A 16,835-nucleotide genomic window follows, 5' to 3' on the forward strand; every position below is an offset into this window, starting at 1 on the left:
ATGAGATGAAATACTCAATGGTTTTCTTGTTAAAGAGAAAGTTTTCTGTGGTATTGTTGTTGAAACAATAATGTTATGTTTGTTATAGCATCAACAACAATGCTAGTCAAAATTGTTATTTAAAATTTTGTTTCATTATTTTAACTTGTCATTTTTTTATTGTACACTCCAACAATCCCTCTCTATTTTAAATATATTTTATTAAAAAATATTTTCTTATATTTTTTTTTTCAATTGCTTCAATATTTTTTCTATTGATTTTATTTTATACATACACCAATATATACAAAAACCTATGTGGGAGATTCTACATCACTTTTTTTATACATGAATAAGTTGATGGGAAATACTATAATACATACCTACAATGGTGTGTATCATATATTTCAGTTATGACGTTTGTGATTTTTGATTATTTTTTATCAAAAAAAAAAAGATTATAATAATTACATGTCATAACCAATATCACAATGAGTCATAATCACATCATAACTAACACCACAATAAATCATAACAAAAAACTACAAACATCCTGCAAACGTCATAATTGGGCATATGATATACATCCCATTTTGAGATTTGTATTATAGAATTTTCCTTCTTTTTAAGGCTTAAACTTAAAAATCAAAATCATTTACAGTTGAATTTTATACGCCAATTTCAGTCTCAATATTTTTTCCAACTCACAATAGGGGTAAAAGTCTACCTCCGGTCGTTTGTGTCTCATGTGAGGGGTAAAAGTCTACCTCTAGTCGTTTGTGTCTCATGTTACCTTTCATTTTTTAATGGGGAAGAGACATCTTGTTTGATTGGTAATGTAAATATTGGATCGATCACAAGACTTTTACCAAAATTTAAAATTTATTGTTGTTCTAATCTTTTGAAAAGTAATCCTTAGTTAGTATTACTACCAACATGAGTGCTAGCTAGTCCCATAAACAGTAGGACACATTATTTTGATCAAAATTAGAAGCTCCATTGCTCTCCTTCAATGACTATCTTCTTCTTCATCTTCTTCTTTCTACTACTAGTCCCTTATTGTGATGCTGCTCAGGTCTCTTTCAGCTTCACTAGCTTCAATCCAAATATTCACGACAAAGAATATGATGGAGATGCTTCAGCTTCCAACAAAGTCATCCAACCAACCTTAAACCAAAATGACAAAACCATGACAAGTAGTTTAGGCCAGGTAATTCAAACCAATGCAGCTTTGGGACAAAGCCTCAGGAAGAGCACTTGCAGACTTCAATACCCATTTCTCCTTTGTCATTGATTCACAAAATAAAACCTCATATGCTGATGGAATAACATTTTTCCTTGCACTGGTTGGTTTCCCAATTCCATTTCAAGAAGGTAGCGGTATATGACTTGTTAGCCGTGAACAAGTATTCAACCCAGCGTTCAACTCATCGTCCAATCCATTTGTGGCAGTGGAGTTTGACACATATCACAACCCGGAATATGATCCACCCTCTGATCATGTAGGTATCGACATCAACTCCATTAAATCTGTAAAAAATGTGACATGGTTGAGTCGAATTCCCTCTGGGAAAATGAACGAGGCATGGATTAGTTACAATTCTAGTTCAAAAAAATTGAGTGTTGCATTCACCGGTTATCTTGATGAAACACCACAATCCTGCAAGAGCTTTATCATATAGTTTATCTAAGCAAGTATTTTCCAGAGTGGGTTACTTTCGGCTTCACTACATTGACAGGAGTGTTAGCTGAGATACATGCTGTTCACTCTTGGAATTTTACTTCAAATATACAAATCACTCCAAATTTGTTGAATCCAACTGGTTTGGAGACAGAGTTTGCCAACCAGGATGGAAACAAAACAAACAAAAAAGGGGTACTAGCTAGATCTATTGTAGGTGTTTGTGTTCTAATTTGTGGGTTGTGCTTGCTTTGGTTTATCTTCAAGAAGTGGAAACACAACAAGGTTAAAAGGAAAGATGATCATGATTTCAATGTTTTGTATGAGTTTGAAGGCAAAACAGGACCTAAGAAGTTTTCATACAAAGAATTGGTCATTGCAACAAGAAACTTTGTGGAGTGAGAGAAGCTCAGGCAGGGTGGATTTGGCGGCATTTATAAAGGTTTCTTGAGAGACTTAATGCTTATGTTGCTGTCAAGAGGGTGTCAAAGGGGTCTGAACAAGTGATTAAAGAGTATGCATCAAAAGTGAAGACCATCAACCGGCTGAGGCATAGAAATTTGGTGCAAGTTCTTGGTTGGTGCCATGAAGAAAAAGAACTCCTACGTGTGTACGAGTTCATGCCCAATGGCAGCTTGAATTCTCATATCTTCAAAGGCAACACCTTCTTGACATGGCTAACAAGGTACAATATTGCTAAAGGTTTGGCCGCGGCGTTATTGTACTTACACGAAGAATGGGAACAGTGCGTGCTGCATAGAGATATTAAATCAAGCAACATTATGTTGGATTCAAATTTTAATGCAAAACTTGGAGATTTCGGGTTAGCTAGGCTCGTTGACCATGGAAAAGAGTCAAAAACCACGGTCCTAGCTGGAACAATGGGCTACATGGCTCCTGAGTGTGTCATGACAGGCAAGGCTAGCAAAGAATCAGATGTTTACAGTTTTGGTGTTGTTTCTTTGGAAATTTCTTGTGGAAGAAAGCGCATTGACCTCATAGCTAAAAATGGTCATGAGATGCTGGTAAAGTGGGTTTGGGAGCTCTATGGAAGAGGAAACCTTCTTGGAGCAACAGATGTGAAATTGGGAGATTTTAACGAGGAATAAATAGAATGCTTGATGATTGTTAGGCTTTGGTGTGCTCACCCAGATTACAATCTCAGGCCTTTAATAAAGCAAGCAATTCAAGTTCTTAACTTGGAAGCTCCATTGCCTAGCCTCCCACAAAAAATGCCTGTGCCGACTTACTCAGCTCTTGAGAGGATTGGGATAGAATCAAGGTTGTTAAAATCGGGATCCTACATTGGATCGTTGGAGGTGTTTAAAGGATCAGATCGTAGAATCGGATCGAGGATTGTAAGATCCTACCGAAAAAGATAAATTACATAATAATTTAATTTAAATAAACATTTCTTAAAAAGTATACACAAAATGAGCCTATATTCTATTAAAAATAAGTGAAGATATTGTAAAAAGTATAATACTCCATGTAAAATGTACATATAATATTATAAAATAGAAAATTCGATGGTAAAAGTTTTGTATTTCATCAAAAAAGAAGGTGATGAAGAAGAATTCTATAACAAAATACTTTACAATCTACATTAATGCATAAAAAGTGAAGAAAAAATATTTAACAAAGTTGGATATGAAAATAGATTAAGAACTCAAAAGAGTAGCTTAACTGAATGATAAGGTTTGTCGTTAGCATCACTGGTGGAGCGGATTCGAGTCACAAAAATAATCTCTCCAAAAATTGGGATAAAGTTGCAATCATCTTACCCTCCTTAGACTCTACTAAAGCTAAGTTTGTTTTTCCGACTAGTTAATTTTCTTAAATTACAGCAATATTTGAATGTTTGTTTCGTAGTTTGTTTTTCTTAGTCTATTTGATTCAATACTACTTATTTTTTATTATTTATTTTGATCACATAAATTAGTATTTAGACAACAAATATAAAATTTATAATAAAATATGTCATACAATACAAAACAAGGCTTGTAAATTGGATCGCATAGTATCGGATTCGGATCGGGATTCCACGATCCTATAAGATCCCATTACTAGGATCGAAAGATCCTACCTATAATAAATTTTTTACACGATCCGGATCGATTGTACTCAAATGGATCGAAAGATCGTAGGATCGTAAGATCCGGATCGGGATTCTGATAACCATGGATAGAATCCTCCAGCACTAGTTACCATATCATCTCCTCCAAGCACACTACAACCCCAGTAGTTTTGTCGTCGTAGACATAACCACCACTTGTATAAGCTGAGGGGTCCTCTATACTTCATCCTTATTCCCCTTGTGCCTAATGCACTCCAAATTCCCAATTATACGATGTGGTGGGAATCTTTAACACACATGAATCTTGAGGTATGATCGTGCAACTAAGAGTGCATTAGGTAAAGGAGAACATGAATTTAGGTAGAGAGGATCTGCTTTCATTCAAGGTTCAAGATGGTCATGATGACTTGGGTGTTTTAGGTTTTCAATGTTTCTTCTACTGTATTCAACAATAAAATACTCTGGCAGCTACCTCATCTACATCACTTTTGTAGACAAGAATAATAATGGTATGGTGAGCAAATTTGAATTTGATTTCAAAACTAGGACAATATATTTTACTGTATTTGAGCCAACTATAAGTTATCAATTCCAGCAGTAAGGTTTTATATTAGTAGGGTATATACTCTAAAAAAAAAAAAGCTGTAATTGGTGTATTTGATGAGAAGAGAGTATGAGGCCCAAAAAGAGAGAAGTCAATGGTTTCCTTGTTGAAGAGGTAGAGTCTTTAGTGGTATTATTGTTGAAGCAATAATGTTACATTTGTTAGAGCATCTTCAATAGCCTCCTATTCCCATTTTTTCTCTACTTTAAAAGTCAGAACACAAAAAAATTCATCTCCAACAATCTACTTACTCTTCATGAAATAAAAATAAAAAAGCCCTCCCTATTCAACTCTCAATTAAAGGAATTGTACTTTCACCTCCCTACATTAAGGAGGGTTTAATTACTCTCTATAATTAAAGGAATTTTTTTTTTCCTCTCATCTCTGATATTTTCTTCAAATGGTGGAAGAGGGAGAATAAAGTAGGGAAAAATATTTTTGATAAAAAATAATAAAGAAAAAATACTTAAAACATACACAGAAAAAAAAAATAAAGAGCATTATGGAGATGATAGTTGAAAAACTGATTCATTTTCCAAAATAAAAAAGACATATTTTAGCTAAATTTGAGAAAAATATAAGGAGTATCGTTAAAGATGGTCTAAGTGGTCATAGTGACTATCGTCCAAGAGAGAGAAAAAGTAATTTTGAATGTGAAAGGAATCCAAACTGAAATAGAATGACAGTGGACCAGACTTGGTTTTTTTTTTTTTAAAGAAAAACATCTTCAATCCTTACTGATTTAAAGGTTTATTATTTTTCCGTACGAGATTGCTAGCATTGGAAGCCTAACACGTATATTGGGTTTTGAAGTATGGATACTCCAAAGGCATTTATTTGGTTCAACTTATTGTAAGTTTTAATAATAAGAATAGAAATTAAAAGTATCTCTCTCTTAATTTTTACATAATTAGTTTTTTTAAAACTTGTTTTAGTTAGTTTTGTATGATAAAAATATTATTATTATTACTTTTATCAACAAAGATAAAAAGCGCTTTATTGTTAAAAAGATGGTAAGTGTAACATTATGGTCGAAAACGATACCCAAAGACTATTCGACAAATCACAAGACTTTTGAACAATTAATTGATAAGTAATTGAATAAGTCTATTTAATTTACATGTCTAACAGCATATATACCTTCAAAATCATCAAAGATTTTCCTTACAACCAACCATGGCTGGATTGCCTGTTGGCTCAATTGTTTTGGTTGGTGGGTTGGCATTGTTTGGCTTTGTCTTGTGGAAGAAAAGAATAGCATAAGAAGAAGATGAGGAGTTCGCCCTTGATATGTCCATGGACAATGAGTTTGAGGCAGGTACTGGGCCGAAGAAGTTTTCGTATGGTGAATTGTTTTGTGCAACAAATAACTTTGCAGAGGAACAAAAGCTTGGAGAGAGAGGATTTGATAGAGTTTATAGAGGTTTTTTGAGGGAATCCAATTCCTATGTTGCTGTGAAGAGGATATCAAAGGGATCAAAACATGGAAGAAAGGAGTACACATCAGACGTGAAGATCCTTAGTCGGTTGAGGCATAGAAATTTGGTGCAACTACTTGGTTGGTGTCATAAAAAAAGAGAACTCCTACTTGTTTATGAGTTCATGGAAAATGGAAGCTTAGATTACCATCTCTTCAAAGAAAAAAGCTTGTTGGCATGGGCAATAAGGAACAAAATTGCTCAAGGTTGGGCTTCGGCATTATTTTATCTACACGAAGAATGAGAGCAGTGTGTGGTGCACAGGGAGGTAAAACCAAGCAATGTCTTGTTAGATTCAAATTTCAATGCTAAACTCGGGTGAAAAATGTAGAAATTCCCTAGATATTGATTTGTGATTATGTATCAATTTTAAGCAGTAAATAGCAATCCCAATCAAACAATTAAAGACAAATCAACACAACGATTTAACGTGAAAAAACCACAATTGGAGCACCCCCAATTATGATAGAAAACCACGGGCAAAAGACATAAAATAATCCACTAAGAAGACATAAAGGAATTACACAAGTGTATTCTCAATTACCTAGCGAATCTACACCGAAATCGAACCGACGCCTATGTGCCTTTTCCAGCCCCGTCTTCACCTTGGAATTGTCTTGTACAACGTTGAATCCACAACACCGATGTTGAATCCATGACAATGAGCCACTCCAGAATCCACCAAAGCTTTAGGCTCAAATTCCACGAAATCCACCGAAGAATAACTCTCTCTTTTGTATTAAATGAAACAAACAATCCTTTGATGTATACTTCTCAAGCCATGAGTTAAACTCAAACAAACATCAAAGAAACTTGTAAAGTAGCTCCAGATATAAACCCTAATATCCAAGAAGAAGATCTGGAAGACGTAACCCTCAAAACGGATGAAACCATATATTTATAGAAAATTGATCCGCGATCTACGCTCGAGCGCAGGAATGGCCACTCGAGCGAACTGACACTCGAGTGCAGGAAGTTCCGCTCGAGCACAAAACACAACTTCCAGTACTTTTGCAGACAGTTCAAACTTCTAGAACCAAAGATTCTCCACTCGAGCGCACAAAAGGCCGCTCGAGCAGACAAACAACTTCGACTGCATTTTTGCTTTTTACTTCGGGGGCGCTGCTCCTCAACCCCACCTAGGCGCCGCCTCGGACCCACCAAGGGGCGTTGCCTTCTGGACTCCCGGAGCTGACTGAGCAGCTCGATCCTCGACATAGTCAGTGAAATGGCAAACATGAAAGAATTAACTTCTGAAACATCTCTACAAGGCGCAATTCAGGGTTGGATTCGCATCTAAAACTCAAAGTCTCACTAAAATAAAAGATCGAATACAATTACAACTGAAAGGAGTTTTGTCAAACGGGATTGCCAAGAATAAAAACCTAACATCAGGGATTTTGGGTTAGCCAGACTTGTCAACCACGGAAAACAGTTACAAACAACAGTTTTGGCAGGGACTATGGGTTACATTACACCAGAATGTCTAGTGACAGGCAAAGCCAGCAAGGAATCAAATGTTTATAGTTTTGGAGTTATGTTATTGGAAATAGCTTGTGGAAGAAAACCCATTGATCTGAAGGTTTCAGAAAGTCAGATGAGAATAGTGCAGTGGGTTTGGGACCTTTATGGTACCGGTAGGCTTCTTGAAGTGGCAGTGGATCCAAAGATATGCCTAGATTTTGTTCAAGAATAAATGGAATGCTTGATGATTGTTGGGCTTTGGTGTACTCACCCGGATCACAATCTCCAACCATCAATTAAAGAAGCAATCTATATGCTTAATTTTGAAGCACCATTGCCCATTCTCCCAACAAAAATGCATGTGGCAACGTATTCTACTCCTCCGATGAATACTTCACCATTGGTTTCTTACCTATGGCTCTACTACTGTTGATAATAATAGCCAAGTGCAGCCTTCAAGCCATAGTTACAACACAGATTCCTCCAAGCTTGCCTCATCCTCCGCAACTTCTTCTCCATCTGCATCACTTTTGTACACAAAAGTATATTGATTGAAAAAGTATATAGTCTAATATTTAAGTTTTCGAGCTGAGTAAAATCGTAGCTACTAAATATTAATTTCACAATTCTTACTATTGTTGTAATTTTTATAGGTACTAAATAATGTATCCACCAAATAGAGATGTTCATTCATAATCATCAAATGTTAAATATACATACATAGAAAGTAATATAATGGTCTCTATAATACATATAATATATGAAGTGTGCTTGTCAAAAGAGGATTTTCGGAGTTCTATTAGTACATTCCAAGTTTGCAGATGGTTCTTGTTCATTTTTCCCTACAAAGACATAACTTGTGTAAAATTTAGCACACAAAGATATATATATATATATATATCTGAATGTTAAGCACAAACAAACATTAGGTTGAAATGTTTGAAGATTCATGTGACTGAAGTTGTATATTTCTTTTTTTTCTTTTACTAATATTCTCTAATTGCATATCTGCAAAATATTTGAAAGAATGACAATGAAGCTATATTTCAATTATGTTTTAATTCTAGCTATTTATTTTTTAAAATTTTGTACATATCTACAGAGCAACTGTTAATCCAACTATTCCTTTTTTTTAATATTCTTTGCATATCTACAGAACATTTGAAATACAGAATTAATTGGCAAGTTGTCAATCATGTTGAAAGGTAGAATCTTCCCTTTGTCAATAATAAACACAAGCTTACAATAGTCTTAACAATCACGCATGGCAAAATGTCATTTTCAGTGTACCGTTTCTGTTTCTGGATGTATATTAGAATTTGAATTGTTCTTGTATGACTCCTCACTGAAGCGTTGATGTTGAAAATTCAACTTATGGTTGCGCAACTGTTATAGGCATCACGGACCGGTTTCATGTAGAAGGACCGGTAGGTGCCGTTCGGTAACATTTACAGTACCATTTTTGTTCACAACGAAAAATGTGAAACAAACAAAAAGACTACAAACACTTTTGGTATCTACATATATTTTAAAAATATGTTTTGAAAATAAGTGAAACGGGAAAGGTTAGGGCCGGCCGTGAGTTGGTGGAGTAGCTACACAAATTTTTGAAATGGGGCCCTCAATACAAAATCACATGATTTTTTTTTTTTGGTAAAATGAAAAATATATATTTTTTTTATTTCCTAATACCTATACAAATTATACTTTAATATAAATCACTAAAATTATATATTACATTTACTTGCATTGATAGATTAAGACATGAAGAAATCATTACAAAACTTAAAAAAATAAAAATATAATTTTGTTGCTTTATAATTTAACAAAATCCATAAAATAAATAAATATCTAAAATAATAAAACCAAATAATAATTAAATCAGCTACAATAGAGTATCAATTAAATATTTTTCTCTTATTTTTAGATGCAGAATTACTAATCAAAATTACATACTCTATACATATCCTTTAATTTAGATTGTGAACTTAAATTAGTTAGACTGAATGTTAATTTTTTAGCCTACAAATGCTATATATGCTAAAATTAATTGAGGGCCTCTTGATTTTGTTAAAATTTGGTCAAATCTTAATACTGTTATGAAAAATCACTCCAGCATATTTTTTTTTTTTTGCAGGGATTTGAGCTGATTGAGAAGGAGCTATCCACACTTTCAGAACTTATACTTGTAGAATCCATTGTGCTGAGAATCAACTAACAAGAAAATTTAATAAGAATCCAAGAAGACACATTTCAATGACAAAACAAAAATCTCATGAAATAATCAAAAATCACAGACGTAAAGTGAAAGCACAAAATAATCACACACACAAAAAAAAAATGATAATCCTATATTAATATTGGTCATATTTAGCATCAAATTACGAAAACGAGCTACAGAATATACGAAAATTATAACTGAACTTACAGTTTCCGGAGTAAAAGGAAAGTGATTGCTGAGAACAAAAATAAACCTTCATCCAGTCATTTTGTCAAACACCCGTGGTGCAATAAAAAATAAATTAATTAGCTTGAAAACATTCAAATAGACATTCACAAATCTTAACATAGAGTTGGACGACATAATAAGAAACTATAGATAAGAAAAAAAAAAAAAAAATTGAAACCGTAACTGATGTATAATATACTTGATGAGATGAGAGTACGAGGCCCAGAAAAAGAGAAAAATATCTTTTATTCTTATACTTTTTAAAATTTCATCAAATTCAACTAAAAATATAACAGTTAAAAATTTGATGAATGATTTGATTTATTTTTAATTTATTGAAAATTTTGACTCACTCTTAACTTAATAATGTTTGATGAAATAATTAAATCTCACTTTTTATTCATTAAATTTAAATTCGATAAAAAAAGTTTTAATAACGTATTAGAGATGTTTCTTCATGTTACGGTTACAAGAGTTTTTAAATTCGATAAATCTCACTTTTTATATAACAAGAGTTTTTACGTAGTTTACAGTGGCTCAAGAATTTTTGAGGCCCAAGGTTAATCGCAGAAATGAGACTTTATTCTATTGTGCCTAATAAAATTTGAGGCCTTTGGTAATAAAAATATTTGAGATTTTTTTAGTGAGTCTTAGTTGATTAATTAAGTGGCCTAATAGTTGAACCACTTCTGTACGTAATTTTATAGATTAATCTTTATTAACTAATACCACTATACTAGTACACACACACCCACAAAAAAAAAAAAAAGAGCTTTTTCGATAAATTCACATTTTAAGAGTTTTATTCCATCCAACCCATATTCTTTTTGATTATTCCATTAGGTTCTATTTGAGATAAGAAGACCAAAATACCATTTTCATCTACTTATGTTCCATTTAATTTACATTATTTTCTTATGTTTTAATAAGTCCTATGGGTGACATAATTACCAAAATACCCCTAATGTGAATGTTCACACCGTCAATGTGAATGTTCATATCGTCAATGTGTAGGGGCCTGGCCCATGTCGATCCTCGTGGGTGCCCGGAAAAATTCGAGTCGGGCCGGGGTGGGCCCGGCCCATTGACAATGTGAATATTCACATTGACATGTTAACATTCCCATTAATAGGAGTGTAAAATTGGCCCGCGTCCCGTGGCAGCGCGAAACTCGCCCGCGGCTCGGGACGGGCTCGGTCCGACCCGTTGACAATGTGAATATTCACATTGGCATGTTAACATTCACACTAATAAGAGTATAAAATTGGCCTGCGGCCCATGGGCGGCCAAAAGCCTGCCCACGGCCCGGGGTGGGCCTGGCCCGGCCCGTTGACAATGTGAATATTCACATTGACATGTTAATATTCACATTTATAGGAGTGTAAAATTAGCCCGCGCCTCGTCGTTGCTCGAAACCCGCCCACGGCCCGTGGGCGGCCCGGGGCGGGCCCGGCCCGGCCTGTTGACAATGTGAATATTCACATTGACATGTTAACATTCACATTGATAAGAGTATAAAATTGGCCAGCGGCCTAGGGCGGGCCCGGCCCGGCCCGTTGAATATGTGAATATTCACATTAACAAGTTAACATTCACATTGATAGGAGTGTAAAATTAGCCGGTGCCTCGTGGCTGCCCGAAACCCGCCCACGGCCGTGGGGCGGCCCGGGGTGAGCCTGGCTATTTTTTTTTAATTATTTTTAATTTTTTTTACCAAAATTTTATTATTTTCCACAAAAAAAGACACTAGGCCTCCACGAGGGCAGAGCCTTGGACCGAGCCTCGAACCGAGCCTCGAATGGCCCTTAACCGGGCTGACGGGCCGGGCCGGGCTTCAAAATGATGGCCCAGGCCCTAGCCTAGGGTCTCGGACTAGGCTCAAGCCTGGGCCCAAATAAGCCTTTCCCAGGCCGGTCCATGGGCCAACAAATTAGGCTCAGGCCCTATCCCTGGCATAAGGGTATTCGGGCTTTGGACGGGCCGATGGATCGAGCCTCTGGTCTGGCCGGTGGGCCTTGGTCTAGCCTTGAGCTTAGGTCGGGCTTGGCCATTTTTTTTTTAATTCTTTTTAATTTTTTCTACCAAAATTTTATTATTTTCAACAAAAAAATACATTGCGCCTCGGGCGGGCTGGGCCTCTGACCGAGCCTTGAATGGGCCTTAAGCGGGCCGATGGGCCGGGCCGGGCATCAAAGTGATGACCTAGGCCCTAACCTAGGGTCTCGGGCATGCTCGAGCCCGGACGGAAACGAGCTTGTCCCGGGCCGTGGGCGAGCTTCAAGCAGCCCACGGGCTGCAGACCAATTCTACATTCCTATCAATCTGCATTTTAACATGTCAATGTGAATATTTACATTGTCAACGGGCCAGGCCGGGCCTACCCCGGGCCGCAGGCAAGCTTCGGGCAGCGGGCAAATTTTACACTCCTATCAATGTTAATGTTAACATGACAATGTGAATATTCACATTGTCACGGGTCGGGCCAAGCCCGCCTCAGGCTGCGGTCAGGCCGCCCACGGGCTGCGGGCCAATTTTACACTCTTATCAATGTGAATGTTAACATGTCAATATGAATATTCACATTGTCAACGGGCCGGGTCGGGCCCGCCCTGGGCCGCTAGCCAATTTTATACTCTTATCAATGTAAATGTTAACATGTCAATGTGAATATTCACATTGTCAAACAGGCCGGACCAGGCCCACTCCGGGCCGCCCATGGGCCATGGGCAGGTTTCGGGCAGCCACGAGGCGCGGGCTAATTTTGCACTCCTATCAATGTGAATGTTAACATATCAATGTGAATATTCACATTGTCAACAGGTCGGGCCGACCCCGCCCCAGGCGGCGGACGGGCTTTTGGCCAGCCATGGGCCGTGGGCCAATTTTATACTCTTATTAATGTGAATGTTAACATGTCAATGTGAATATTCACATTGTCAACAGGCCGGGCCGGGCCCGCCCATGGGCCGTGAGCGGGTTTCGAGCAGCCACGAGGCGCGGGCTAATTTTACACTCCTATCAATGTGAATATTAACATGTCAATGTGAATATTCACATTGTCAACAGGTCGGGTCGAGCCCGCCTTGGGCCGCTGGCCAATTTTATACTCTTATCAATGTAAATGTTAACATGTTAATGTGAATATTCACATTGTCAACGGGTCAGGTCGGGCCCGCCCTAGGCCGCTGGCCAATTTTATACTCTTATCAATGTGAATGTTAACATGTCAATGTGAATATTCACATTGTCAACAGGCCGGGTCGGGCCCGCCCCGAGCTGCCCATGGACCGTGGGCGGGTTTCGGGCAGCCACGAGGCGTGGGCTAATTTTACACTCCTATCAATGTGAATGTTAATATGTCAATGTAAATATTCACATTGTCAACAGGCCAGGCCGGGCTCGCCCCGGGCGGCGGGCGGGCTTTTGGCCAGCCATGGGCCGCGGGCCAATTTTATACTCTTATCAATGTAAATGTTAACATGTCAATGTGAATATTCACATTGTCAACGGGCCGGACCGGGCTCGCCCCGGACCGCGGGCAAGTTTCGCGCCGCCATGGGACGCGGGCTAATTTTACACTCCTATTAATGTGAATGTTAACATGTCAATGTGAATATTCACATTGTCAATGGGCCAGGCCCGCCCCAGGCTCGCGGGCGGGTTTCGGGCCGCCCACGGGCCAATTTTACATTCCTACCAATGTGAATTTTAAAATATGAATGTTCACATCATAAAATTGCTAACCGTTCAAAAAATATTTATAAGAGTATCAAAATTAAATATAAGGGCATAAGTGTCCAAGAAAATAGTGTAAATCAAGAAAAAGGACTTTATGGAATAAAACTTTACATATATGGGATTAAATGGGTTAAAAAATTCCTTCATGAACTTCTTGGATTAAAACACTTCTAAATAGGATTTATCAATAATTTACCCCAAAAAAAAAATTTATATTACATTTCTAACATAATATTACAATACTAATTATAATCACACCATTTTAAATATGATCTAACTTAATATTATGGACCCATCATGAGTCATGTTGTGGGGTACAAGTCTAAGCTCCATATTCGTGTCTCCATTAGCATGTTAATTACCTTTCGTTTTCAATAATGAAGATGAAACGTCTTGGGAAAACATGATTTAGGAAAATAAATCCGCCAAAAAATAATTATGATCTAAGAAAAATCATCGATCTTCTCGTGAATGTAGTTTGAAAAGGTAGATCTGCAATTCGCGGTTGCCGTGAGCCAATGAAGTCTTGTTGGATTGGTCAATTCTTATATTTGGAATTTGAAAACAACAAAAGAGTCGATTTTCAAAATAAATGAATGTGTTCATATATTATTTTGAAGGGTAAACTACAAACACACTCCTTAGAATTTACTTAAATTACAAATTATTTTCTGTGATTTTAAAAATTGTATTATGTCCCCTAAGATTTCTAATTTCATAATAAATAGGTCATTTTATTAATAAATTATCAAGTTAATTAACCGTTTTTAATAATGTTAAAATTTTATTTCAATTAATTATTCAGATAATTATATTATTGTATAGGTGAACAGTTAGAAATTTTACTTTTTCAATTAATTCTGTTAAATAAAAAATTCTAACAGGGAGGTATTCGTAATTTTTCAAATCATAAGGAACAATTCATATTTTAAGCAAATTTCAAAAGGTACATTTGTAATTTATCCTATTTTGAAAGTATTCCTTAGCATTGGGTTTCATTGTCAATGGAAACCAAACGTCTCGTTGGATTGGCCAAAGGTCTATATCGTAATTGGACCATAACAAATACTTAATTTTTGGATTTGGATTCCCAAGTTATCATGAGAAAACGTTTGGGTTCCAATTGACATTAGTGATTTGAATAGTTTATTTTTGAAGATCCATTAAATAGAATATTCATCTAAAAATTATTTTTAAAAAAGAGATGATAACTATAATTTCAAAAATAGCTATTTATTTTTTTGTAATACCAATGTAATTCAAACATATAACTATCAATGTTCGATCATGTTGATTTTTTGCATAATATTCTACCCAATGAGTCCTACAAATGAATGGTTCAAATTACTGAGAGCCTTACAAACTGAACCGTTCAGATTATCAAGAAAAACAATCAATAATAAATTCACTTTTAGTGTCAAAATAATTTCGTGCCAAAACTGTTTAATTTTTATGTGAAAATGTTAGTCCCAGCAAGATAGTAATTCAACACTAAATTTCTAATTTTATCACTAAAAATATAATAATGACACTTTTATCAATTAAAATATTCCTTCCTAAGAAAATAATTTTATTTTTATAATCTTCATTTACCGTGTGAGGCCGAAATACTAATCCAATTCAATTCCAAAGACACCAATCAAGCAGTTGAATTTCTAGACAGATTGGACCACAATGATTCAAAGAGATGAAGCCAGTTGGCCAACGAAAAAAAAAAAAAAAATAGAGAATAATTACAAACACAGCTGCACTAGTGTAAATAAAAGATAATTCCTAAAATCTTAGAATAATAGGCAGTGTTTGATTCACTATAGAATAAATGAAATTGAATTATTATTTTATCAAAATACAATTATCACATGTTTGGTCAATGAGAAAATAATCGTGAAAGCTGCAATGCCAATTGTGGGGATATATTTTCTGAGAACCAACACGTGGCCAAGGTGACGCCAACGTGTCAGCCGAGATGCCACGTGTCTTGGTCATGACGCCGAGGTTATCTCGACAAGGCCGAGGTTATCTCCGAAGATATCAGAATCCGAGATAAACGGATAAGACACAAGAGTCCTAGAATGAGGAAGGACTTCAGCATGGATAAGGATAACACTCTTAGAGAGTTTATCTTTATCTATTGGAGAGTTCAGGATAAGCACTAAGCAGAAGTCCATTGAAGCTAGGCTTCTATGGGGACTAGGATTGAGGTAACTATAAAAGAAAAGCACCCCCGATGGGTCTAAGGTACGCAATTTATATTCTGAATAATGAGTTTAGCACTATTGATTATCTTTGAGATATATACTGACTTGATCGTCGGAGTGCCCCCGGGTGGACGAACTACCGCCGAAATCTTCTCTTTCTGTTGTAGGTCAGACAGGTGCCATTTATTCTGCCAGTGCTCTCCAGCTGAATACTGAGTTGGAAGTGTGATCGAAAATTCACTCACACAATTTGGCGCCGCCTGTGGGAAAGAAAGAAGAATAGATGGCCAGCGACGGACAGAAGGATAAGGTTGGGGACGAAACCCGTACTGGGAGTGGAAAACACGTTGACCCAAATGTGGAAGAAGATGGTCGCAATGAGGAGACTCAGAACTAGAATCACGGCAAGAAAGACGTCGGCCAGGATGGCGACGTGCCAAAGAAACCAGATCGAAGCGGATACTACAACGAGGACGACCTCCAGGTATGGAAGGATAGATGCCTGCGGAGGGACGCAGAGGTGAAAGAGATGGCAAACAAGTTGGCAGACCTGCAATCGGTCGTCAATTTTATGATGCAAAGTAATGTCATGCAGCCACCATACCCGTTGCAGGACACGCCGATTCCAGCGACCAATGCCCAGAAGGGAGGGCAGAAGCCAATCCTAATAGCCCCTCAACACACCAGAAGCAAAAAACACTCTCACTGGCCTTCCAGGGAGGTCAAGCAAGGAGAGTCGAGGAGAGAAGAGTCACGAAGGACACATCGCACTAAAGAAGCAGACCTAAGAGAACATCGGGACATTTAAAAGAAGGAGCTGTGCTTCGACACAACTCATGGAGAAAGGTCGAAAAGGGCTCACAACGAAGCTGAGAGTAGTATGCCGAAAAGACTGAAGTCGGGAGATAGCTGAGCTCCTAGGCGAAGCAAGGAAGACTTGAGAGATTACCTCAAGAGGAACCAACATAATGCCGATGCCGAAGTAACTTCACCTGTTAAGCCAAGGACACCATTCTCGGTAGAATTGGACAAATTTGAGGCGCCGAAGAGATTCAGTATGCTGAGGTTCCAAATATACGATGGTAAGTCAGACCCCAACTTCCACGTTGGATTATTCTTGAACTCAATGGCATTGTATAGTGGGAACGAGCCGTTGCTCTACAAAGT

The 16,835-nt window shown here is 37.0% G+C and overlaps 2 pseudogenes; both read left to right on the forward strand.

Moving 5' to 3' along the window:
• Positions 1–799: 799 nt before the first annotated feature.
• Positions 800–3,140, forward strand: LOC145804283 (L-type lectin-domain containing receptor kinase IX.1 pseudogene; annotated as a pseudogene).
• Positions 3,141–5,631: 2,491 nt separating this feature from the next.
• On the forward strand, positions 5,632–7,716 carry LOC145803918 (L-type lectin-domain containing receptor kinase IX.1 pseudogene; annotated as a pseudogene).
• Positions 7,717–16,835: the final 9,119 nt, after the last annotated feature.

The sequence above is a fragment of the Camellia sinensis genome, chromosome 12 (genome assembly GCF_055761805.1).
Source record: "Camellia sinensis isolate YWXY chromosome 12, ASM5576180v1, whole genome shotgun sequence".
Taxonomy (NCBI): domain Eukaryota; kingdom Viridiplantae; phylum Streptophyta; class Magnoliopsida; order Ericales; family Theaceae; genus Camellia; species Camellia sinensis.